The sequence below is a fragment of the Thermobia domestica genome, chromosome 6 (genome assembly GCF_964235325.1).
Source record: "Thermobia domestica chromosome 6, izTheDome1.hap1.1, whole genome shotgun sequence".
In the NCBI taxonomy this organism is placed as follows: Eukaryota; Metazoa; Arthropoda; class Insecta; order Zygentoma; family Lepismatidae; genus Thermobia; species Thermobia domestica.
Genome location: NC_137459.1, coordinates 124,557,950 through 124,585,763, shown reverse-complemented (window position 1 = coordinate 124,585,763; position 27,814 = coordinate 124,557,950).

The following is a 27,814-nucleotide window of genomic DNA, read 5'->3' as shown; positions in this document are numbered from 1 at the left end:
GAATCAACCACCACAATCCCTTCGGGTAGCTTGCTTCTAGAGAATGGAGCGCCACGCCGTGGCAAGTGTCAATACTTTTTACATACAGTTTATGAGGGCATAGTGCTTCAGTGTGTTAATTCTTTGTGTCATCCACCACAATTTCTCTGGGTAGCTTACTTCTAGCGAATGAAGCGCCACAGTGCGGCGAGTCTCATTACTTTCTGGACACATACTGTGTGTGAGGATAGTGCTTCAGTGCGTTAATTCTTTGAATCAACCACCAAAATCCCTTCGGGTAGCTTGCTTCTAGAGAATGGAGCGCCACGGGGAGGCAAGTGTCAATACTTTTTACATACAGTTTATGAGGGCATAGTGCTTCAGTGTGTTAATTCTTTGTGTCATCCACCACAATATCTCTGGGTAGCTTGCTTCTGGCGAATGGAGCGCCACAGTGCGGCGAGTCTCATTACTTTCTGGACACATACTGTGTGTGAGGATAGTGCTTCAGTGCGTTAATTCTTTGAATCAACCACCACAATCCCTTCGGGTAGCTTGCTTCTAGAGAATGGAGCGCCACGGGGAGGCAAGTGTCAATACTTTTTACATACAGTTTATGAGGGCATAGTGCTTCAGTGTGTTAATTCTTTGTGTCATCCACCACAATATCTCTGGGTAGCTTGCTTCTGGCGAATGAAGCGCCACAGTGCGGCGAGTCTCATTACTTTCTGGACACATACTGTGTGTGAGGATAGTGCTTCAGTGCGTTAATTCTTTGAATCAACCACCAAAATCCCTTCGGGTAGCTTGCTTCTAGAGAATGGAGCGCCACGGGGAGGCAAGTGTCAACACTTTTTACATACAGTTTATGAGGGCATAGTGCTTCAGTGTGTTAATTCTTTGTGTCATCCACCACAATTTCTCTGGGTAGCTTGCTTCTGGCGAATGAAGCGCCACAGTGCGGCGAGTCTCATTACTTTCTGGACACATACTGTGCGTGAGCATAGTGCTTCAGTGCGTTAATTCTTTGAATCAACCACCACAATCCCTTCGGGTAGCTTGCTTCTAGAGAATGGAGCGCCACGGGGAGGCAAGTGTCAATACTTTTTACATACAGTTTATGAGGGCATAGTGCTTCAGTGTGTTAATTCTTTGTGTCATCCACCACAATTTCTCTGGGTAGCTTGCTTCTGGCGAATGGAGCGCCACAGTGCGGCGAGTCTCATTACTTTCTGGACACATACTGTGTGTGAGGATAGTGCTTCAGTGCGTTAATTCTTTGAATCAACCACCACAATCCCTTCGGGTAGCTTGCTTCTAGAGAATGGAGCGCAAAGCCGTGGCAAGTGTCAATACTTTTTACATACAGTTTATGAGGGCATAGTGCTTCAGTGTGTTAATTCTTTGTGTCATCCACCACAATTTCTCTGGGTAGCTTGCTTCTGGCGAATGGAGCGCCACAGTGCGGCGAGTCTCATTACTTTCTGGACACATACTGTGTGTGAGGATAGTGCTTCAGTGCGTTAATTCTTTGAATCAACCACCACAATCCCTTCGGGTAGCTTGCTTCTAGAGAATGGAGCGCCACGCCGTGGCAAATGTCAATACTTTTTGCATACAGTTTATGAGGGCATAGTGCTTCAGTGTGTTAATTCTTTGTGTCATCCACCACAATTTCTCTGGGTAGCTTGCTTCTGGCGAATGGAGCGCCACAGTGCGGCGAGTCTCATTACTTTCTGGACACATACTATGTGTGAGGATAGTGCTTCAGTGCGTTAATTCTTTGAATCAACCACCACAATCCCTTCCGGTAGCTTGCTTCTAGAGAATGGAGCGCCACGGGGAGGCAAGTGTCAATACTTTTTACATACAGTTTATGAGGGCATAGTGGTTCAGTGTGTTAATTCTTTGTGTCATCCACCACAATTTCTCTGGGTAGCTTGCTTCTGGCGAATGGAGCGCCACAGTGCGGCGAGTCTCATTACTTTCTGGACACATACTGTGTGTGAGCATAGTGCTTCATTGCGTTAATTCTTTGGATCATTCACTACAATGCCTCCGGGTAGCTTGCTTCTAGCGAGTGGAGCGCCACGGGGAGGCAAGTCTCATTAGTTTCTGCATATACTTTATGAGGGCATAGTGCTTCAGTGCGTTAATTGTTTGGTTCATCCAACAAAATCCCTCCGGTTAGCTTGGTTCTTGCGAATGGAGCGCAACGCAGTGCCGTGTCTCATTACTTTCTGGACACATACTGCGTGTGAGCATAGTGCTTCAGCGCGATAATTGTTTGGATCATCCACTACAATCTTTCCGGGTATCTTGCTTCTAAGGAATTGAGCGCCACACAGCGGCGAGTCTCATTAATTTCTGCTTACACTATACGAGGGCATAGCGCTTCAGTGCGTTAATTGTTTAGAACATCCACAACAATGCCTCCGGGTAGCTTGCTTCTAGCGAATGGAGCGCCACGCAGCGGCGAATCTCATTACTTTCTGCACACACACTGTATGTGAGCATAGTGCTTCAGTGCGTTAATTCTTTGGATCAACCACCACAATTTCTCTGGGTAGCTTGCTTCTGGCGAATGGAGCGCCACAGTGCGGCGAGTCTCATTACTTTCTGGACACATACTGTGTGTGAGGATAGTGCTTCAGTGCGTTAATTCTTTGAATCAACCACCACAATCCCTTCGGGTAGCTTGCTTCTAGAGAATGGAGCGCCACGCCGTGGCAAGTGTCAATACTTTTTACATACAGTTTATGAGGCATAGTGCTTCAGTGTGTTAATTCTTTGTGTCATCCACCACAATTTCTCTGGGTAGCTTGCTTCTGGCGAATGGAGCGCCACAGTGCGGCGAGTCTCATTACTTTCTGGACACATACTGTGTGTGAGGATAGTGCTTCAGTGCGTTAATTCTTTGAATCTACCAGCACAATCCCTTCGGGTAGCTTGCTTCTAGAGAATGGAGCGCCACGCCGTGGCAAGTGTCAATACTTTTTACATACAGTTTATGAGGGCATAGTGCTTCAGTGTGTTAATTCTTTGTGTCATCCACCACAATTTCTCTGGGTAGCTTGCTTCTGGCGAATGGAGCGCCACAGTGCGGCGAGTCTCATTACTTTCTGGACACATACTGTGTGTGAGGATAGTGCTTCAGTGCGTTAATTCTTTGAATCAACCACCACAATCCCTTCGGGTAGCTTGCTTCTAGAGAATGGAGCGCCACGGGGAGGCAAGTGTCAATACTTTTTACATACAGTTTATGAGGGCATAGTGCTTCAGTGTGTTAATTCTTTGTGTCATCCACCACAATATCTCTGGGTAGCTTGCTTCTGGCGAATGGAGCGCCACAGTGCGGCGAGTCTCATTACTTTCTGGACACATACTGTGCGTGAGCATAGTGCTTCAGTGCGTCAATTCTTTGGATCATGCACCACAATCCCTCCGGGTAGCTTTTTTCTAGCGAATGGAGCGGCACGCGGTGCCAAGTCTCATTACTATCTTCTTACACAATATGAAGGCATAGTGCTTCAGTGCGTTAATTCTTTGGATCATCCACCAGAATCCCTCCGGTCAGCTTGGTTCTTGCGAATGGAGCGCCATACCGTGGCAAGTGTCAATACTTTTTGCATACACTTTATGATGGCATAGTGCTTCATTGCGTTAATTTTTTGGATCATCCACCACAATCCCTCCGGGTAGCTTGCTTCTAGAGAATGGAGCGCCACGCCGTGGCAAGTGTCAATACTTTTTACATACAGTTTATGAGGGCATAGTGCTTCAGTGTGTTAATTCTTTGTGTCATCCACCACAATTTCTCTGGGTAGCTTGCTTCTGGCGAATGGAGCGCCACAGTGCGGCGAGTCTCATTACTTTCTGGACACATACTGTGTGTGAGGATAGTGCTTCAGTGCGTTAATTCTTTGAATCAACCACCAAAATCCCTTCGGGTAGCTTGCTTCTAGAGAATGGAGCGCCACGGGGAGGCAAGTGTCAATACTTTTTACATACAGTTTATGAGGGCATAGTGCTTCAGTGTGTTAATTCTTTGTGTCATCCACCACAATATCTCTGGGTAGCTTGCTTCTGGCGAATGGAGCGCCACAGTGCGGCGAGTCTCATTACTTTCTGGACACATACTGTGTGTGAGGATAGTGCTTCAGTGCGTTAATTCTTTGAATCAACCACCACAATCCCTTCGGGTAGCTTGCTTCTAGAGAATGGAGCGCCACGGGGAGGCAAGTGTCAATACTTTTTACATACAGTTTATGAGGGCATAGTGCTTCAGTGTGTTAATTCTTTGTGTCATCCACCACAATATCTCTGGGTAGCTTGCTTCTGGCGAATGAAGCGCCACAGTGCGGCGAGTCTCATTACTTTCTGGACACATACTGTGTGTGAGGATAGTGCTTCAGTGCGTTAATTCTTTGAATCAACCACCAAAATCCCTTCGGGTAGCTTGCTTCTAGAGAATGGAGCGCCACGGGGAGGCAAGTGTCAATACTTTTTACATACAGTTTATGAGGGCATAGTGCTTCAGTGTGTTAATTCTTTGTGTCATCCACCACAATTTCTCTGGGTAGCTTGCTTCTGGCGAATGGAGCGCCACAGTGCGGCGAGTCTCATTACTTTCTGGACACATACTGTGTGTGAGGATAGTGCTTCAGTGCGTTAATTCTTTGAATCAACCACCACAATCCCTTCGGGTAGCTTGCTTCTAGAGAATGGAGCGCCACGGGGAGGCAAGTGTCAATACTTTTTACATACAGTTTATGAGGGCATAGTGCTTCAGTATGTTAATTCTTTGTGTCATCCACCACAATATCTCTGGGTAGCTTGCTTCTGGCGAATGGAGCGCCACAGTGCGGCGAGTCTCATTACTTTCTGGACACATACTGTGCGTGAGCATAGTGCTTCAGTGCGTCAATTCTTTGGATCATGCACCACAATCCCTCCGGGTAGCTTTTTTCTAGCGAATGGAGCGGCACGCGGTGCCAAGTCTCATTACTATCTTCTTACACAATATGAAGGCATAGTGCTTCAGTGCGTTAATTCTTTGGATCATCCACCAGAATCCCTCCGGTCAGCTTGGTTCTTGCGAATGGAGCGCCATACCGTGGCAAGTGTCAATACTTTTTGCATACACTTTATGATGGCATAGTGCTTCATTGCGTTAATTTTTTGGATCATCCACCACAATCCCTCCGGGTAGCTTGCTTCTAGAGAATGGAGCGCCACGCCGTGGCAAGTGTCAATACTTTTTACATACAGTTTATGAGGGCATAGTGCTTCAGTGTGTTAATTCTTTGTGTCATCCACCACAATTTCTCTGGGTAGCTTGCTTCTGGCGAATGGAGCGCCACAGTGCGGCGAGTCTCATTACTTTCTGGACACATACTGTGTGTGAGGATAGTGCTTCAGTGCGTTAATTCTTTGAATCAACCACCACAATCCCTTCGGGTAGCTTGCTTCTAGAGAATGGAGCGCCACGGGGAGGCAAGTGTCAATACTTTTTACATACAGTTTATGAGGGCATAGTGCTTCAGTGTGTTAATTCTTTGTGTCATCCACCACAATTTCTCTGGGTAGCTTGCTTCTGGCGAATGGAGCGCCACAGTGCGGCGAGTCTCATTACTTTCTGGACACATACTGTGTGTGAGGATAGTGCTTCAGTGCGTTAATTCTTTGAATCAACCACCACAATCCCTTCGGGTAGCTTGCTTCTAGAGAATGGAGCGCCACGGGGAGGCAAGTGTCAATACTTTTTACATACAGTTTATGAGGGCATAGTGCTTCAGTGTGTTAATTCTTTGTGTCATCCACCACAATTTCTCTGGGTAGCTTGCTTCTGGCGAATGAAGCGCCACAGTGCGGCGAGTCTCATTACTTTCTGGACACATACTGTGTGTGAGGATAGTGCTTCAGTGCGTTAATTCTTTGAATCAACCACCACAATCCTTTCGGGTAGCTTGCTTCTAGAGAATGGAGCGCCACGGGGAGGCAAGTGTCAATACTTTTTACATACAGTTTATGAGGGCATAGTGCTTCAGTGTGTTAATTCTTTGTGTCATCCACCACAATTTCTCTGGGTAGCTTGCTTCTGGCGAATGGAGCGCCACAGTGCGGCGAGTCTCATTACTTTCTGGACACATACTGTGTGTGAGCATAGTGCTTCAGTGCGTTAATTCTTTGGATCATTCACTACAATGCCTCCGGGTAGCTTGCTTCTAGCGAGTGGAGCGCCACGGGGAGGCAAGTCTCATTAGCTTCTGCATATACTTTATGAGGGCATAGTGCTTCAGTGCGTTAATTGTTTGGTTCATCCAACAAAATCCCTCCTTTTAGCTTGGTTCTTGCGAATGGAGCGCAACGCAGTGCCGAGTCTCATTACTTTCTGGACACATACTGCGTGTGAGCATAGTGCTTCAGCGCGATAATTGTTTGGATCATCCACTACAATCTTTCCGGGTATCTTGCTTCTAAGGAATTGAGCACCACACAGCGGCGAGTCTCATTAATTTCTGCTTACACTATACGAGGGCATAGCGCTTCAGTGCGTTAATTGTTTAGAACATCCACAACAATGCCTCCGGGTAGCTTGCTTCTAGCGAATGGAGCGCCACGCAGCGGCGAGCCTCATTACTTTCTGCACACACACTGTATGTGAGCATAGTGCTTCAGTGCGTTAATTCTTTGGATCAACCACCACAATTTCTCTGGGTAGCTTGCTTCTGGCGAATGGAGCGCCACAGTGCGGCGAGTCTCATTACTTTCTGGACACATACTGTGTGTGAGGATAGTGCTTCAGTGCGTTAATTCTTTGAATCAACCACCACAATCCCTTCGGGTAGCTTGCTTCTAGAGAATGGAGCGCCACGCCGTGGCAAGTGTCAATACTTTTTACATACAGTTTATGAGGGCATAGTGCTTCAGTGTGTTAATTCTTTGTGTCATCCACCACAATATCTCTGGGTAGCTTGCTTCTGGCGAATGGAGCGCCACAGTGCGGCGAGTCTCATTACTTTCTGGACACATACTGTGCGTGAGCATAGTGCTTCAGTGCGTTAATTTTTTGGATCATCCACCAGAATCCCTCCGGTCAGCTTGGTTCTTGCGAATGGAGCGCCATACCGTGGCAAGTGTCAATACTTTTTGCATACACTTTATGATGGCATAGTGCTTCATTGCGTTAATTTTTTGGATCATCCACCACAATCCCTTCGGGTAGCTTGCTTCTAGAGAATGGAGCGCCACGCCGTGGCAAGTGTCAATACTTTTTACATACAGTTTATGAGGGCGTAGTGCTTCAGTGTGTTAATTCTTTGTGTCATCCACCACAATTTTTCTGGGTAGCTTGCTTCTGGCGAATGAAGCGCCACAGTGCGGCGAGTCTCATTACTTTCTGGACACATACTGTGTGTGAGGATAGTGCTTCAGTGCGTTAATTCTTTGAATCAACCACCACAATCCCTTCGGGTAGCTTGCTTCTAGAGAATGGAGCGCCACGGGGAGGCAAGTGTCAATACTTTTTACATACAGTTTATGAGGGCATAGTGCTTCAGTGTGTTAATTCTTTGTGTCATCCACCACAATTTCTCTGGGTAGCTTGCTTCTGGCGAATGGAGCGCCACAGTGCGGCGAGTCTCATTACTTTCTGGACACATACTGTGTGTGAGGATAGTGCTTCAGTGCGTTAATTCTTTGAATCAACCACCACAATCCCTTCGGGTAGCTTGCTTCTAGAGAATGGAGCGCCACGGGGAGGCAAGTGTCAATACTTTTTACATACAGTTTATGAGGGCATAGTGCTTCAGTGTGTTAATTCTTTGTGTCATCCACCACAATTTCTCTGGGTAGCTTGCTTCTGGCGAATGGAGCGCCACAGTGCGGCGAGTCTCATTACTTTCTGGACACATACTGTGTGTGAGGATAGTGCTTCAGTGCGTTAATTCTTTGAATCAACCACCACAATCCCTTCGGGTAGCTTGCTTCTAGAGAATGGAGCGCCACGGGGAGGCAAGTGTCAATACTTTTTACATACAGTTTATGAGGGCATAGTGCTTCAGTGTGTTAATTCTTTGTGTCATCCACCACAATTTCTCTGGGTAGCTTGCTTCTGGCGAATGAAGCGCCACAGTGCGGCGAGTCTCATTACTTTCTGGACACATACTGTGTGTGAGGATAGTGCTTCAGTGCGTTAATTCTTTGAATCAACCACCACAATCCCTTCGGGTAGCTTGCTTCTAGAGAATGGAGCGCCACGGGGAGGCAAGTGTCAATACTTTTTACATACAGTTTATGAGGGCATAGTGCTTCAGTGTGTTAATTCTTTGTGTCATCCACCACAATTTCTCTGGGTAGCTTGCTTCTGGCGAATGGAGCGCCACAGTGCGGCGAGTCTCATTACTTTCTGGACACATACTGTGTGTGAGGATAGTGCTTCAGTGCGTTAATTCTTTGAATCAACCACCACAATCCCTTCGGGTAGCTTGCTTCTAGAGAATGGAGCGCCACGGGGAGGCAAGTGTCAATACTTTTTACATACAGTTTATGAGGGCATAGTGCTTCAGTGTGTTAATTCTTTGTGTCATCCACCACAATTTCTCTGGGTAGCTTGCTTCTGGCGAATGGAGCGCCACAGTGCGGCGAGTCTCATTACTTTCTGGACACATACTGTGTGTGAGGATAGTGCTTCAGTGCGTTAATTCTTTGAATCAACCACCACAATCCCTTCGGGTAGCTTGCTTCTAGAGAATGGAGCGCCACGGGGAGGCAAGTGTCAATACTTTTTACATACAGTTTATGAGGGCATAGTGCTTCAGTGTGTTAATTCTTTGTGTCATCCACCACAATTTCTCTGGGTAGCTTGCTTCTGGCGAATGAAGCGCCACAGTGCGGCGAGTCTCATTACTTTCTGGACACATACTGTGTGTGAGGATAGTGCTTCAGTGCGTTAATTCTTTGAATCAACCACCACAATCCCTTCGGGTAGCTTGCTTCTAGAGAATGGAGCGCCACGGGGAGGCAAGTGTCAATACTTTTTACATACAGTTTATGAGGGCATAGTGCTTCAGTGTGTTAATTCTTTGTGTCATCCACCACAATTTCTCTGGGTAGCTTGCTTCTGGCGAATGGAGCGCCACAGTGCGGCGAGTCTCATTACTTTCTGGACACATACTGTGTGTGAGGATAGTGCTTCAGTGCGTTAATTCTTTGAATCAACCACCACAATCCCTTCGGGTAGCTTGCTTCTAGAGAATGGAGCGCCACGGGGAGGCAAGTGTCAATACTTTTTACATACAGTTTATGAGGGCATAGTGCTTCAGTGTGTTAATTCTTTGTGTCATCCACCACAATTTCTCTGGGTAGCTTGCTTCTGGCGAATGGAGCGCCACAGTGCGGCGAGTCTCATTACTTTCTGGACACATACTGTGTGTGAGGATAGTGCTTCAGTGCGTTAATTCTTTGAATCAACCACCACAATCCCTTCGGGTAGCTTGCTTCTAGAGAATGGAGCGCCACGGGGAGGCAAGTGTCAATACTTTTTACATACAGTTTATGAGGGCATAGTGCTTCAGTGTGTTAATTCTTTGTGTCATCCACCACAATTTCTCTGGGTAGCTTGCTTCTGGCGAATGAAGCGCCACAGTGCGGCGAGTCTCATTACTTTCTGGACACATACTGTGTGTGAGGATAGTGCTTCAGTGCGTTAATTCTTTGAATCAACCACCACAATCCTTTCGGGTAGCTTGCTTCTAGAGAATGGAGCGCCACGGGGAGGCAAGTGTCAATACTTTTTACATACAGTTTATGAGGGCATAGTGCTTCAGTGTGTTAATTCTTTGTGTCATCCACCACAATTTCTCTGGGTAGCTTGCTTCTGGCGAATGGAGCGCCACAGTGCGGCGAGTCTCATTACTTTCTGGACACATACTGTGTGTGAGGATAGTGCTTCAGTGCGTTAATTCTTTGAATCAACCACCACAATCCCTTCGGGTAGCTTGCTTCTAGAGAATGGAGCGCCACGCCGTGGCAAGTGTCAATACTTTTTACATACAGTTTATGAGGGCATAGTGCTTCAGTGTGTTAATTCTTTGTGTCATCCACCACAATATCTCTGGGTAGCTTGCTTCTGGCGAATGGAGCGCCACAGTGCGGCGAGTCTCATTACTTTCTGGACACATACTGTGCGTGAGCATAGTGCTTCAGTGCGTTAATTTTTTGGACCATCCACCAGAATCCCTCCGGTCAGCTTGGTTCTTGCGAATGGAGCGCCATACCGTGGCAAGTGTCAATACTTTTTGCATACACTTTATGATGGCATAGTGCTTCAGTGTGTTAATTCTTTGTGTCATCCACCACAATTTCCCTGGGTAGCTTGCTTCTGGCGAATGGAGCGCCACATTGCGGCGAGTCTCATTACTTTCTGGACACATACTGTGTGTGAGGATAGTGCTTCAGTGCGTTAATTCTTTGAATCAACCACCACAATCCCTTCGGGTAGCTTGCTTCTAGAGAATGGAGCGCCACGCCGTGGCAAGTGTCAACACTTTTTACATACAGTTTATGAGGGCATAGTGCTTCAGTGTGTTAATTCTTTGTGTCATCCACCACAATTTCTCTGGGTAGTTTGCTTCTGGCGAATGGAGCGCCACAGTGCGGCGAGTCTCATTACTTTCTGGACACATACTGTGTGTGAGGATAGTGCTTCAGTGCGTTAATTCTTTGAATCAACCACCACAATCCCTTCGGGTAGCTTGCTTCTAGAGAATGGAGCGCCACGGGGAGGCAAGTGTCAATACTTTTTACATACAGTTTATGAGGGCATAGTGCTTCAGTGTGTTAATTCTTTGTGTCATCCACCACAATTTCTCTGGGTAGCTTGCTTCTGGCGAATGGAGCGCCACATTGCGGCGAGTCTCATTACTTTCTGGACACATACTGTGTGTGAGGATAGTGCTTCAGTGCGTTAATTCTTTGAATCAACCACCACAATCCCTTCGGGTAGCTTGCTTCTAGAGAATGGAGCGCCACGGGGAGGCAAGTGTCAATACTTTTTACATACAGTTTATGAGGGCATAGTGCTTCAGTGTGTTAATTCTTTGTGTCATCCACCACAATTTCCCTGGGTAGCTTGCTTCTGGCGAATGGAGCGCCACATTGCGGCGAGTCTCATTACTTTCTGGACACATACTGTGTGTGAGGATAGTGCTTCAGTGCGTTAATTCTTTGAATCAACCACCACAATCCCTTCGGGTAGCTTGCTTCTAGAGAATGGAGCGCCACGGGGAGGCAAGTGTCAATACTTTTTACATACAGTTTATGAGGGCATAGTGCTTCAGTGTGTTAATTCTTTGTGTCATCCACCACAATTTCCCTGGGTAGCTTGCTTCTGGCGAATGGAGCGCCACATTGCGGCGAGTCTCATTACTTTCTGGACACATACTGTGCGTGAGCATAGTGCTTCAGTGCGTTAATTCTTTGAATCAACCACCACAATCCCTTCGGGTAGCTTGCTTCTAGAGAATGGAGCGCCACGCCGTGGCAAGTGTCAACACTTTTTACATACAGTTTATGAGGGCATAGTGCTTCAGTGTGTTAATTCTTTGTGTCATCCACCACAATTTCCCTGGGTAGCTTGCTTCTGGCGAATGGAGCGCCACATTGCGGCGAGTCTCATTACTTTCTGGACACATACTGTGTGTGAGGATAGTGCTTCAGTGCGTTAATTCTTTGAATCAACCACCACAATCCCTTCGGGTAGCTTGCTTCTAGAGAATGGAGCGCCACGGGGAGGCAAGTGTCAATACTTTTTACATACAGTTTATGAGGGCATAGTGCTTCAGTGTGTTAATTCTTTGTGTCATCCACCACAATTTCCCTGGGTAGCTTGCTTCTGGCGAATGGAGCGCCACATTGCGGCGAGTCTCATTACTTTCTGGACACATACTGTGCGTGAGCATAGTGCTTCAGTGCGTTAATTCTTTGAATCAACCACCACAATCCCTTCGGGTAGCTTGCTTCTAGAGAATGGTGCGCCACGCCGTGGCAAGTGTCAACACTTTTTACATACAGTTTATGAGGGCATAGTGCTTCAGTGTGTTAATTCTTTGTGTCATCCACCACAATTTCCCTGGGTAGCTTGCTTCTGGCGAATGGAGCGCCACATTGCGGCGAGTCTCATTACTTTCTGGACACATACTGTGCGTGAGCATAGTGCTTCAGTGCGTTAATTCTTTGAATCAACCACCACAATCCCTTCGGGTAGCTTGCTTCTAGAGAATGGAGCGCCACGCCGTGGCAAGTGTCAATACTTTTTACATACAGTTTATGAGGGCATAGTGCTTCAGTGTGTTAATTCTTTGTGTCATCCACCACAATTTCCCTGGGTAGCTTGCTTCTGGCGAATGGAGCGCCACATTGCGGCGAGTCTCATTACTTTCTGGACACATACTGTGTGTGAGGATAGTGCTTCAGTGCGTTAATTCTTTGAATCAACCACCACAATCCCTTCGGGTAGCTTGCTTCTAGAGAATGGAGCGCCACGCCGTGGCAAGTGTCAACACTTTTTACATACAGTTTATGAGGGCATAGTGCTTCAGTGTGTTAATTCTTTGTGTCATCCACCACAATTTCCCTGGGTAGCTTGCTTCTGGCGAATGGAGCGCCACATTGCGGCGAGTCTCATTACTTTCTGGACACATACTGTGTGTGAGGATAGTGCTTCAGTGCTTTAATTCTTTGAATCAACCACCACAATCCCTTCGGGTAGCTTGCTTCTAGAGAATGGAGCGCCACGCCGTGGCAAGTGTCAACACTTTTTACATACAGTTTATGAGGGCATAGTGCTTCAGTGTGTTAATTCTTTGTGTCATCCACCACAATTTCCCTGGGTAGCTTGCTTCTGGCGAATGGAGCGCCACATTGCGGCGAGTCTCATTACTTTCTGGACACATACTGTGTGTGAGGATAGTGCTTCAGTGCTTTAATTCTTTGAATCAACCACCACAATCCCTTCGGGTAGCTTGCTTCTAGAGAATGGAGCGCCACGGGGAGGCAAGTGTCAATACTTTTTACATACAGTTTATGAGGGCATAGTGCTTCAGTGTGTTAATTCTTTGTGTCATCCACCACAATTTCCCTGGGTAGCTTGCTTCTGGCGAATGGAGCGCCACATTGCGGCGAGTCTCATTACTTTCTGGACACATACTGTGCGTGAGCATAGTGCTTCAGTGCGTTAATTCTTTGAATCAACCACCACAATCCCTTCGGGTAGCTTGCTTCTAGAGAATGGTGCGCCACGCCGTGGCAAGTGTCAACACTTTTTACATACAGTTTATGAGGGCATAGTGCTTCAGTGTGTTAATTCTTTGTGTCATCCACCACAATTTCCCTGGGTAGCTTGCTTCTGGCGAATGGAGCGCCACATTGCGGCGAGTCTCATTACTTTCTGGACACATACTGTGCGTGAGCATAGTGCTTCAGTGCGTTAATTCTTTGAATCAACCACCACAATCCCTTCGGGTAGCTTGCTTCTAGAGAATGGAGCGCCACGCCGTGGCAAGTGTCAACACTTTTTACATACAGTTTATGAGGGCATAGTGCTTCAGTGTGTTAATTCTTTGTGTCATCCACCACAATTTCCCTGGGTAGCTTGCTTCTGGCGAATGGAGCGCCACATTGCGGCGAGTCTCATTACTTTCTGGACACATACTGTGTGTGAGGATAGTGCTTCAGTGCTTTAATTCTTTGAATCAACCACCACAATCCCTTCGGGTAGCTTGCTTCTAGAGAATGGAGCGCCACGGGGAGGCAAGTGTCAATACTTTTTACATACAGTTTATGAGGGCATAGTGCTTCAGTGTGTTAATTCTTTGTGTCATCCACCACAATTTCCCTGGGTAGCTTGCTTCTGGCGAATGGAGCGCCACATTGCGGCGAGTCTCATTACTTTCTGGACACATACTGTGTGTGAGGATAGTGCTTCAGTGCGTTAATTCTTTGAATCAACCACCACAATCCCTTCGGGTAGCTTGCTTCTAGAGAATGGAGCGCCACGGGGAGGCAAGTGTCAATACTTTTTACATACAGTTTATGAGGGCATAGTGCTTCAGTGTGTTAATTCTTTGTGTCATCCACCACAATTTCCCTGGGTAGCTTGCTTCTGGCGAATGGAGCGCCACATTGCGGCGAGTCTCATTACTTTCTGGACACATACTGTGTGTGAGGATAGTGCTTCAGTGCTTTAATTCTTTGAATCAACCACCACAATCCCTTCGGGTAGCTTGCTTCTAGAGAATGGAGCGCCACGGGGAGGCAAGTGTCAATACTTTTTACATACAGTTTATGAGGGCATAGTGCTTCAGTGTGTTAATTCTTTGTGTCATCCACCACAATTTCCCTGGGTAGCTTGCTTCTGGCGAATGGAGCGCCACATTGCGGCGAGTCTCATTACTTTCTGGACACATACTGTGTGTGAGGATAGTGCTTCAGTGCGTTAATTCTTTGAATCAACCACCACAATCCCTTCGGGTAGCTTGCTTCTAGAGAATGGAGCGCCACGGGGAGGCAAGTGTCAATACTTTTTACATACAGTTTATGAGGGCATAGTGCTTCAGTGTGTTAATTCTTTGTGTCATCCACCACAATTTCCCTGGGTAGCTTGCTTCTGGCGAATGGAGCGCCACATTGCGGCGAGTCTCATTACTTTCTGGACACATACTGTGTGTGAGGATAGTGCTTCAGTGCTTTAATTCTTTGAATCAACCACCACAATCCCTTCGGGTAGCTTGCTTCTAGAGAATGGAGCGCCACGGGGAGGCAAGTGTCAATACTTTTTACATACAGTTTATGAGGGCATAGTGCTTCAGTGTGTTAATTCTTTGTGTCATCCACCACAATTTCCCTGGGTAGCTTGCTTCTGGCGAATGGAGCGCCACATTGCGGCGAGTCTCATTACTTTCTGGACACATACTGTGTGTGAGGATAGTGCTTCAGTGCGTTAATTCTTTGAATCAACCACCACAATCCCTTCGGGTAGCTTGCTTCTAGAGAATGGAGCGCCACGGGGAGGCAAGTGTCAATACTTTTTACATACAGTTTATGAGGGCATAGTGCTTCAGTGTGTTAATTCTTTGTGTCATCCACCACAATTTCCCTGGGTAGCTTGCTTCTGGCGAATGGAGCGCCACATTGCGGCGAGTCTCATTACTTTCTGGACACATACTGTGCGTGAGCATAGTGCTTCAGTGCGTTAATTCTTTGAATCAACCACCACAATCCCTTCGGGTAGCTTGCTTCTAGAGAATGGAGCGCCACGCCGTGGCAAGTGTCAACACTTTTTACATACAGTTTATGAGGGCATAGTGCTTCAGTGTGTTAATTCTTTGTGTCATCCACCACAATTTCCCTGGGTAGCTTGCTTCTGGCGAATGGAGCGCCACATTGCGGCGAGTCTCATTACTTTCTGGACACATACTGTGCGTGAGCATAGTGCTTCAGTGCGTTAATTCTTTGAATCAACCACCACAATCCCTTCGGGTAGCTTGCTTCTAGAGAATGGAGCGCCACGGGGAGGCAAGTGTCAATACTTTTTACATACAGTTTATGAGGGCATAGTGCTTCAGTGTGTTAATTCTTTGTGTCATCCACCACAATTTCCCTGGGTAGCTTGCTTCTGGCGAATGGAGCGCCACATTGCGGCGAGTCTCATTACTTTCTGGACACATACTGTGTGTGAGGATAGTGCTTCAGTGCGTTAATTCTTTGAATCAACCACCACAATCCCTTCGGGTAGCTTGCTTCTAGAGAATGGAGCGCCACGCCGTGGCAAGTGTCAACACTTTTTACATACAGTTTATGAGGGCATAGTGCTTCAGTGTGTTAATTCTTTGTGTCATCCACCACAATTTCCCTGGGTAGCTTGCTTCTGGCGAATGGAGCGCCACATTGCGGCGAGTCTCATTACTTTCTGGACACATACTGTGCGTGAGCATAGTGCTTCAGTGCGTTAATTCTTTGAATCAACCACCACAATCCCTTCGGGTAGCTCCCTTCTAGAGAATGGAGCGCCACGCCGTGGCAAGTGTCAATACTTTTTACATGCAGTTTATGAGGGCATAGTGCTTCAGTGTGTTAATTCTTTGTGTCATCCACCACAATTTCCCTGGGTAGCTTGCTTCTGGCGAATGGAGCGCCACATTGCGGCGAGTCTCATTACTTTCTGGACACATACTGTGTGTGAGGATAGTGCTTCAGTGCGTTAATTCTTTGAATCAACCACCACAATCCCTTCGGGTAGCTTGCTTCTAGAGAATGGAGCGCCACGCCGTGGCAAGTGTCAACACTTTTTACATACAGTTTATGAGGGCATAGTGCTTCAGTGTGTTAATTCTTTGTGTCATCCACCACAATTTCTCTGGGTAGCTTGCTTCTGGCGAATGGAGCGCCACATTGCGGCGAGTCTCATTACTTTCTGGACACATACTGTGTGTGAGGATAGTGCTTCAGTGCTTTAATTCTTTGAATCAACCACCACAATCCCTTCGGGTAGCTTGCTTCTAGAGAATGGAGCGCCACGCCGTGGCAAGTGTCAACACTTTTTACATACAGTTTATGAGGGCATAGTGCTTCAGTGTGTTAATTCTTTGTGTCATCCACCACAATTTCCCTGGGTAGCTTGCTTCTGGCGAATGGAGCGCCACATTGCGGCGAGTCTCATTACTTTCTGGACACATACTGTGCGTGAGCATAGTGCTTCAGTGCTTTAATTCTTTGAATCAACCACCACAATCCCTTCGGGTAGCTTGCTTCTAGAGAATGGAGCGCCACGGAGAGGCAAGTGTCAATACTTTTTATATACAGTTTATGAGGGCATAGTGCTTCAGTGTGTTAATTCTTTGTGTCATCCACCACAATTTCCCTGGGTAGCTTGCTTCTGGCGAATGGAGCGCCACATTGCGGCGAGTCTCATTACTTTCTGGACACATACTGTGTGTGAGGATAGTGCTTCAGTGCTTTAATTCTTTGAATCAACCACCACAATCCCTTCGGGTAGCTTGCTTCTAGAGAATGGAGCGCCACGCCGTGGCAAGTGTCAACACTTTTTACATACAGTTTATGAGGGCATAGTGCTTCAGTGTGTTAATTCTTTGTGTCATCCACCACAATTTCCCTGGGTAGCTTGCTTCTGGCGAATGGAGCGCCACATTGCGGCGAGTCTCATTACTTTCTGGACACATACTGTGCGTGAGCATAGTGCTTCAGTGCTTTAATTCTTTGAATCAACCACCACAATCCCTTCGGGTAGCTTGCTTCTAGAGAATGGAGCGCCACGGAGAGGCAAGTGTCAATACTTTTTATATACAGTTTATGAGGGCATAGTGCTTCAGTGTGTTAATTCTTTGTGTCATCCACCACAATTTCCCTGGGTAGCTTGCTTCTGGCGAATGGAGCGCCACATTGCGGCGAGTCTCATTACTTTCTGGACACATACTGTGTGTGAGGATAGTGCTTCAGTGCTTTAATTCTTTGAATCAACCACCACAATCCCTTCGGGTAGCTTGCTTCTAGAGAATGGAGCGCCACGCCGTGGCAAGTGTCAACACTTTTTACATACAGTTTATGAGGGCATAGTGCTTCAGTGTGTTAATTCTTTGTGTCATCCACCACAATTTCCCTGGGTAGCTTGCTTCTGGCGAATGGAGCGCCACATTGCGGCGAGTCTCATTACTTTCTGGACACATACTGTGCGTGAGCATAGTGCTTCAGTGCGTTAATTCTTTGAATCAACCACCACAATCCCTTCGGGTAGCTTGCTTCTAGAGAATGGAGCGCCACGGGGAGGCAAGTGTCAATACTTTTTACATACAGTTTATGAGGGCATAGTGCTTCAGTGTGTTAATTCTTTGTGTCATCCACCACAATTTCCCTGGGTAGCTTGCTTCTGGCGAATGGAGCGCCACAGTGCGGCGAGTCTCATTACTTTCTGGACACATACTGTGCGTGAGCATAGTGCTTCAGTGCGTTAATTTTTTGGATCATCCACTACAATCCCTCCGGGTAGCTTGCTTCTAGAGAATGGAGCGCCACGCCGTGGCAAGTGTCAATACTTTTTACATACAGTTTATGAGGGCATAGTGCTTCAGTGTGTTAATTCTTTGTGTCATCCACCACAATTTCTCTGGGTAGCTTGCTTCTGGCGAATGAAGCGCCACAGTGCGGCGAGTCTCATTACTTTCTGGACACATACTGTGTGTGAGGATAGTGCTTCAGTGCTTTAATTCTTTGAATCAACCACCACAATCCCTTCGGGTAGCTTGCTTCTAGAGAATGGAGCGCCACGGGGAGGCAAGTGTCAATACTTTTTACATACAGTTTATGAGGGCATAGTGCTTCAGTGTGTTAATTCTTTGTGTCATCCACCACAATTTCCCTGGGTAGCTTGCTTCTGGCGAATGGAGCGCCACAGTGCGGCGAGTCTCATTACTTTCTGGACACATACTGTGCGTGAGCATAGTGCTTCAGTGCGTTAATTTTTTGGATCATCCACTACAATCCCTCCGGGTAGCTTGCTTCTAGAGAATGGAGCGCCACGCCGTGGCAAGTGTCAATACTTTTTACATACAGTTTATGAGGGCATAGTGCTTCAGTGTGTTAATTCTTTGTGTCATCCACCACAATTTCTCTGGGTAGCTTGCTTCTGGCGAATGAAGCGCCACAGTGCGGCGAGTCTCATTACTTTCTGGACACATACTGTGTGTGAGGATAGTGCTTCAGTGCTTTAATTCTTTGAATCAACCACCACAATCCCTTCGGGTAGCTTGCTTCTAGAGAATGGAGCGCCACGCCGTGGCAAGTGTCAATACTTTTTGCATACAGTTTATGAGGGCATAGTGCTTCAGTGTGTTAATTCTTTGTGTCATCCACCACAATTTCTCTGGGTAGCTTGCTTCTGGCGAATGAAGCGCCACAGTGCGGCGAGTCTCATTACTTTCTGGACACATACTGTGTGTGAGGATAGTGCTTCAGTGCTTTAATTCTTTGAATCAACCACCACAATCCCTTCGGGTAGCTCCCTTCTAGAGAATGGAGCGCCACGCCGTGGCAAGTGTCAATACTTTTTGCATACAGTTTATGAGGGCATAGTGCTTCAGTGTGTTAATTCTTTGTGTCATCCACCACAATATCTCTGGGTAGCTTGCTTCTGGCGAATGGAGCGCCACAGTGCGGCGAGTCTCATTACTTTCTGGACACATACTGTGCGTGAGCATAGTGCTTCAGTGCGTTAATTTTTTGGATCATCCACTACAATCCCTCCGGGTAGCTTGCTTCTAGAGAATGGAGCGCCACGCCGTGGCAAGTGTCAACACTTTTTGCATACAGTTTATGAGGGCATAGTGCTTCAGTGTGTTAATTCTTTGTGTCATCCACCACAATATCTCTGGGTAGCTTGCTTCTGGCGAATGGAGCGCCACAGTGCGGCGAGTCTCATTACTTTCTGGACACATACTGTGTGTGAGGATAGTGCTTCAGTGCGTTAATTCTTTGAATCAACCACCACAATCCCTTCGGGTAGCTTGCTTCTAGAGAATGGAGCGCCACGGGGAGGCAAGTGTCAATACTTTTTACATACAGTTTATGAGGGCATAGTGCTTCAGTGTGTTAATTCTTTGTGTCATCCACCACAATTTCTCTGGGTAGCTTGCTTCTGGCGAATGGAGCGCCACAGTGCGGCGAGTCTCATTACTTTCTGGACACATACTGTGTGTGAGGATAGTGCTTCAGTGCGTTAATTCTTTGAATCAACCACCACAATCCCTTCGGGTAGCTTGCTTCTAGAGAATGGAGCGCCACGCCGTGGCAAGTGTCAACACTTTTTGCATACAGTTTATGAGGGCATAGTGCTTCAGTGTGTTAATTCTTTGTGTCATCCACCACAATTTCTCTGGGTAGCTTGCTTCTGGCGAATGGAGCGCCACAGTGCGGCGAGTCTCATTACTTTCTGGACACATACTGTGTGTGAAGATAGTGCTTCAGTGCGTTAATTCTTTGAATCAACCACCACAATCCCTTCGGGTAGCTTGCTTCTAGAGAATGGAGCGCCACGGGGAGGCAAGTGTCAATACTTTTTACATACAGTTTATGAGGGCATAGTGCTTCAGTGTGTTAATTCTTTGTGTCATCCACCACAATTTCTCTGGGTAGCTTGCTTCTGGCGAATGGAGCGCCACAGTGCGGCGAGTCTCATTACTTTCTGGACACATACTGTGTGTGAAGATAGTGCTTCAGTGCGTTAATTCTTTGAATCAACCACCACAATCCCTTCGGGTAGCTTGCTTCTAGAGAATGGAGCGCCACGGGGAGGCAAGTGTCAATACTTTTTACATACAGTTTATGAGGGCATAGTGCTTCAGTGTGTTAATTCTTTGTGTCATCCACCACAATTTCTCTGGGTAGCTTGCTTCTGGCGAATGGAGCGCCACAGTGCGGCGAGTCTCATTACTTTCTGGACACATACTGTGTGTGAAGATAGTGCTTCAGTGCGTTAATTCTTTGAATCAACCACCACAATCCCTTCGGGTAGCTTGCTTCTAGAGAATGGAGCGCCACGGGGAGGCAAGTGTCAATACTTTTTACATACAGTTTATGAGGGCATAGTGCTTCAGTGTGTTAATTCTTTGTGTCATCCACCACAATTTCTCTGGGTAGCTTGCTTCTGGCGAATGGAGCGCCACAGTGCGGCGAGTCTCATTACTTTCTGGACACATACTGTGTGTGAAGATAGTGCTTCAGTGCGTTAATTCTTTGAATCAACCACCACAATCCCTTCGGGTAGCTTGCTTCTAGAGAATGGAGCGCCACGGGGAGGCAAGTGTCAATACTTTTTACATACAGTTTATGAGGGCATAGTGCTTCAGTGTGTTAATTCTTTGTGTCATCCACCACAATTTCTCTGGGTAGCTTGCTTCTGGCGAATGGAGCGCCACAGTGCGGCGAGTCTCATTACTTTCTGGACACATACTGTGTGTGAAGATAGTGCTTCAGTGCGTTAATTCTTTGAATCAACCACCACAATCCCTTCGGGTAGCTTGCTTCTAGAGAATGGAGCGCCACGGGGAGGCAAGTGTCAATACTTTTTACATACAGTTTATGAGGGCATAGTGCTTCAGTGTGTTAATTCTTTGTGTCATCCACCACAATTTCTCTGGGTAGCTTGCTTCTGGCGAATGGAGCGCCACAGTGCGGCGAGTCTCATTACTTTCTGGACACATACTGTGTGTGAAGATAGTGCTTCAGTGCGTTAATTCTTTGAATCAACCACCACAATCCCTTCGGGTAGCTTGCTTCTAGAGAATGGAGCGCCACGGGGAGGCAAGTGTCAATACTTTTTACATACAGTTTATGAGGGCATAGTGCTTCAGTGTGTTAATTCTTTGTGTCATCCACCACAATTTCTCTGGGTAGCTTGCTTCTGGCGAATGGAGCGCCACAGTGCGGCGAGTCTCATTACTTTCTGGACACATACTGTGTGTGAAGATAGTGCTTCAGTGCGTTAATTCTTTGAATCAACCACCACAATCCCTTCGGGTAGCTTGCTTCTAGAGAATGGAGCGCCACGGGGAGGCAAGTGTCAATACTTTTTACATACAGTTTATGAGGGCATAGTGCTTCAGTGTGTTAATTCTTTGTGTCATCCACCACAATTTCTCTGGGTAGCTTGCTTCTGGCGAATGGAGCGCCACAGTGCGGCGAGTCTCATTACTTTCTGGACACATACTGTGTGTGAAGATAGTGCTTCAGTGCGTTAATTCTTTGAATCAACCACCACAATCCCTTCGGGTAGCTTGCTTCTAGAGAATGGAGCGCCACGGGGAGGCAAGTGTCAATACTTTTTACATACAGTTTATGAGGGCATAGTGCTTCAGTGTGTTAATTCTTTGTGTCATCCACCACAATTTCTCTGGGTAGCTTGCTTCTGGCGAATGGAGCGCCACAGTGCGGCGAGTCTCATTACTTTCTGGACACATACTGTGTGTGAAGATAGTGCTTCAGTGCGTTAATTCTTTGAATCAACCACCACAATCCCTTCGGGTAGCTTGCTTCTAGAGAATGGAGCGCCACGGGGAGGCAAGTGTCAATACTTTTTACATACAGTTTATGAGGGCATAGTGCTTCAGTGTGTTAATTCTTTGTGTCATCCACCACAATTTCTCTGGGTAGCTTGCTTCTGGCGAATGGAGCGCCACAGTGCGGCGAGTCTCATTACTTTCTGGACACATACTGTGTGTGAAGATAGTGCTTCAGTGCGTTAATTCTTTGAATCAACCACCACAATCCCTTCGGGTAGCTTGCTTCTAGAGAATGGAGCGCCACGGGGAGGCAAGTGTCAATACTTTTTACATACAGTTTATGAGGGCATAGTGCTTCAGTGTGTTAATTCTTTGTGTCATCCACCACAATTTCTCTGGGTAGCTTGCTTCTGGCGAATGGAGCGCCACAGTGCGGCGAGTCTCATTACTTTCTGGACACATACTGTGTGTGAAGATAGTGCTTCAGTGCGTTAATTCTTTGAATCAACCACCACAATCCCTTCGGGTAGCTTGCTTCTAGAGAATGGAGCGCCACGGGGAGGCAAGTGTCAATACTTTTTACATACAGTTTATGAGGGCATAGTGCTTCAGTGTGTTAATTCTTTGTGTCATCCACCACAATTTCTCTGGGTAGCTTGCTTCTGGCGAATGGAGCGCCACAGTGCGGCGAGTCTCATTACTTTCTGGACACATACTGTGTGTGAAGATAGTGCTTCAGTGCGTTAATTCTTTGAATCAACCACCACAATCCCTTCGGGTAGCTTGCTTCTAGAGAATGGAGCGCCACGGGGAGGCAAGTGTCAATACTTTTTACATACAGTTTATGAGGGCATAGTGCTTCAGTGTGTTAATTCTTTGTGTCATCCACCACAATTTCTCTGGGTAGCTTGCTTCTGGCGAATGGAGCGCCACAGTGCGGCGAGTCTCATTACTTTCTGGACACATACTGTGTGTGAGGATAGTGCTTCAGTGCGTTAATTCTTTGAATCAACCACCACAATCCCTTCGGGTAGCTTGCTTCTAGAGAATGGAGCGCCACGCCGTGGCAAGTGTCAACACTTTTTGCATACAGTTTATGAGGGCATAGTGCTTCAGTGTGTTAATTCTTTGTGTCATCCACCACAATTTCTCTGGGTAGCTTGCTTCTGGCGAATGGAGCGCCACAGTGCGGCGAGTCTCATTACTTTCTGGACACATACTGTGTGTGAAGATAGTGCTTCAGTGCGTTAATTCTTTGAATCAACCACCACAATCCCTTCGGGTAGCTTGCTTCTAGAGAATGGAGCGCCACGCCGTGGCAAGTGTCAATACTTTTTGCATACAGTTTATGAGGGCATAGTGCTTCAGTGTGTTAATTCTTTGTGTCATCCACCACAATATCTCTGGGTAGCTTGCTTCTGGCGAATGGAGCGCCACAGTGCGGCGAGTCTCATTACTTTCTGGACACATACTGTGTGTGAGGATAGTGCTTCAGTGCGTTAATTCTTTGAATCAACCACCACAATCCCTTCGGGTAGCTTGCTTCTAGAGAATGGAGCGCCACGGGGAGGCAAGTGTCAATACTTTTTACATACAGTTTATGAGGGCATAGTGCTTCAGTGTGTTAATTCTTTGTGTCATCCACCACAATTTCTCTGGGTAGCTTGCTTCTGGCGAATGGAGCGCCACAGTGCGGCGAGTCTCATTACTTTCTGGACACATACTGTGTGTGAGGATAGTGCTTCAGTGCTTTAATTCTTTGAATCAACCACCACAATCCCTTCGGGTAGCTTGCTTCTAGAGAATGGAGCGCCACGCCGTGGCAAGTGTCAACACTTTTTACATACAGTTTATGAGGGCATAGTGCTTCAGTGTGTTAATTCTTTGTGTCATCCACCACAATTTCTCTGGGTAGCTTGCTTCTGGCGAATGGAGCGCCACAGTGCGGCGAGTCTCATTACTTTCTGGACACATACTGTGTGTGAGGATAGTGCTTCAGTGCGTTAATTCTTTGAATCAACCACCACAATCCCTTCGGGTAGCTTGCTTCTAGAGAATGGAGCGCCACGCCGTGGCAAGTGTCAATACTTTTTGCATACAGTTTATGAGGGCATAGTGCTTCAGTGTGTTAATTCTTTGTGTCATCCACCACAATATCTCTGGGTAGCTTGCTTCTGGCGAATGGAGCGCCACAGTGCGGCGAGTCTCATTACTTTCTGGACACATACTGTGTGTGAGGATAGTGCTTCAGTGCGTTAATTCTTTGAATCAACCACCACAATCCCTTCGGGTAGCTTGCTTCTAGAGAATGGAGCGCCACGGGGAGGCAAGTGTCAATACTTTTTACATACAGTTTATGAGGGCATAGTGCTTCAGTGTGTTAATTCTTTGTGTCATCCACCACAATTTCTCTGGGTAGCTTGCTTCTGGCGAATGGAGCGCCACAGTGCGGCGAGTCTCATTACTTTCTGGACACATACTGTGTGTGAGGATAGTGCTTCAGTGCGTTAATTCTTTGAATCAACCACCACAATCCCTTCGGGTAGCTTGCTTCTAGAGAATGGAGCGCCACGGGGAGGCAAGTGTCAATACTTTTTACATACAGTTTATGAGGGCATAGTGCTTCAGTGTGTTAATTCTTTGTGTCATCCACCACAATTTCTCTGGGTAGCTTGCTTCTGGCGAATGGAGCGCCACAGTGCGGCGAGTCTCATTACTTTCTGGACACATACTGTGTGTGAGGATAGTGCTTCAGTGCGTTAATTCTTTGAATCAACCACCACAATCCCTTCGGGTAGCTTGCTTCTAGAGAATGGAGCGCCACGGGGAGGCAAGTGTCAATACTTTTTACATGCAGTTTATGAGGGCATAGTGCTTCAGTGTGTTAATTCTTTGTGTCATCCACCACAATATCTCTGGGTAGCTTGCTTCTGGCGAATGGAGCGCCACAGTGCGGCGAGTCTCATTACTTTCTGGACACATACTGTGTGTGAGGATAGTGCTTCAGTGCGTTAATTCTTTGAATCAACCACCACAATCCCTTCGGGTAGCTTGCTTCTAGAGAATGGAGCGCCACGGGGAGGCAAGTGTCAATACTTTTTACATACAGTTTATGAGGGCATAGTGCTTCAGTGTGTTAATTCTTTGTGTCATCCACCACAATTTCTCTGGGTAGCTTGCTTCTGGCGAATGGAGCGCCACATTGCGGCGAGTCTCATTACTTTCTGGACACATACTGTGTGTGAGGATAGTGCTTCAGTGCGTTAATTCTTTGAATCAACCACCACAATCCCTTCGGGTAGCTTGCTTCTAGAGAATGGAGCGCCACGCCGTGGCAAGTGTCAATACTTTTTACATACAGTTTATGAGGGCATAGTGCTTCAGTGTGTTAATTCTTTGTGTCATCCACCACAATTTCTCTGGGTAGCTTGCTTCTGGCGAATGAAGCGCCACAGTGCGGCGAGTCTCATTACTTTCTGGACACATACTGTGTGTGAGGATAGTGCTTCAGTGCGTTAATTCTTTGAATCAACCACCAAAATCCCTTCGGGTAGCTTGCTTCTAGAGAATGGAGCGCCACGGGGAGGCAAGTGTCAATACTTTTTACATACAGTTTATGAGGGCATAGTGCTTCAGTGTGTTAATTCTTTGTGTCATCCACCACAATTTCTCTGGGTAGCTTGCTTCTGGCGAATGGAGCGCCACAGTGCGGCGAGTCTCATTACTTTCTGGACACATACTGTGTGTGAGCATAGTGCTTCAGTGCGTTAATTCTTTGGATCATTCACTACAATGCCTCCGGGTAGCTTGCTTCTAGCGAGTGGAGCGCCACGGGGAGGCAAGTCTCATTAGTTTCTGCATATACTTTATGAGGGCATAGTGCTTCAGTGCGTTAATTGTTTGGTTCATCCAACAAAATCCCTCCTTTTAGCTTGGTTCTTGCGAATGGAGCGCAACGCAGTGCCGAGTCTCATTACTTTCTGGACACATACTGCGTGTGAGCATAGTGCTTCAGCGCGATAATTGTTTGGATCATCCACTACAATCTTTCCGGGTATCTTGCTTCTAAGGAATTGAGCGCCACACAGCGGCGAGTCTCATTAATTTCTGCTTACACTATACGAGGGCATAGCGCTTCAGTGCGTTAATTGTTTAGAACATCCACAACAATGCCTCCGGGTAGCTTGCTTCTAGCGAATGGAGCGCCACGCAGCGGCGAGTCTCATTACTTTCTGCACACACACTGTATGTGAGCATAGTGCTTCAGTGCGTTAATTCTTTGGATCAACCACCACAATTTCTCTGGGTAGCTTGCTTCTGGCGAATGGAGCGCCACAGTGCGGCGAGTCTCATTACTTTCTGGACACATACTGTGTGTGAGGATAGTGCTTCAGTGCGTTAATTCTTTGAATCAACCACCACAATCCCTTCGGGAAGCTTGCTTCTAGAGAATGGAGCGCCACGCCGTGGCAAGTGTCAATACTTTTTACATACAGTTTATGAGGGCATAGTGCTTCAGTGTGTTAATTCTTTGTGTCATCCACCACAATTTCTCTGGGTAGCTTGCTTCTGGCGAATGGAGCGCCACAGTGCGGCGAGTCTCATTACTTTCTGGACACATACTGTGTGTGAGGATAGTGCTTCAGTGCGTTAATTCTTTGAATCAACCACCACAATCCCTTCGGGAAGCTTGCTTCTAGAGAATGGAGCGCCACGCCGTGGCAAGTGTCAATACTTTTTACATACAGTTTATGAGGGCATAGTGCTTCAGTGTGTTAATTCTTTGTGTCATCCACCACAATTTCTCTGGGTAGCTTGCTTCTGGCGAATGGAGCGCCACAGTGCGGCGAGTCTCATTACTTTCTGGACACATACTGTGTGTGAGGATAGTGCTTCAGTGCGTTAATTCTTTGAATCAACCACCACAATCCCTTCGGGAAGCTTGCTTCTAGAGAATGGAGCGCCACGCCGTGGCAAGTGTCAATACTTTTTACATACAGTTTATGAGGGCATAGTGCTTCAGTGTGTTAATTCTTTGTGTCATCCACCACAATTTCTCTGGGTAGCTTGCTTCTGGCGAATGGAGCGCCACAGTGCGGCGAGTCTCATTACTTTCTGGACACATACTGTGTGTGAGGATAGTGCTTCAGTGCGTTAATTCTTTGAATCTACCAGCACAATCCCTTCGGGTAGCTTGCTTCTAGAGAATGGAGCGCCACGGGGAGGCAAGTGTCAATACTTTTTACATACAGTTTATGAGGGCATAGTGCTTCAGTGTGTTAATTCTTTGTGTCATCCACCACAATTTCTCTGGGTAGCTTGCTTCTGGCGAGTGGAGCGCCACAGTGCGGCGAGTCTCATTACTTTCTGGACACATACTGTGTGTGAGGATAGTGCTTCAGTGCGTTAATTCTTTGAATCAACCACCACAATCCCTTCGGGTAGCTTGCTTCTAGAGAATGGAGCGCCACGCCGTGGCAAGTGTCAATACTTTTTACATACAGTTTATGAGGGCATAGTGCTTCAGTGTGTTAATTCTTTGTGTCATCCACCACAATATCTCTGGGTAGCTTGCTTCTGGCGAATGGAGCGCCACAGTGCGGCGAGTCTCATTACTTTCTGGACACATACTGTGTGTGAGGATAGTGCTTCAGTGCGTTAATTCTTTGAATCAACCACCACAATCCCTTCGGGTAGCTTGCTTCTAGAGAATGGAGCGCCACGCCGTGGCAAGTGTCAATACTTTTTACATACAGTTTATGAGG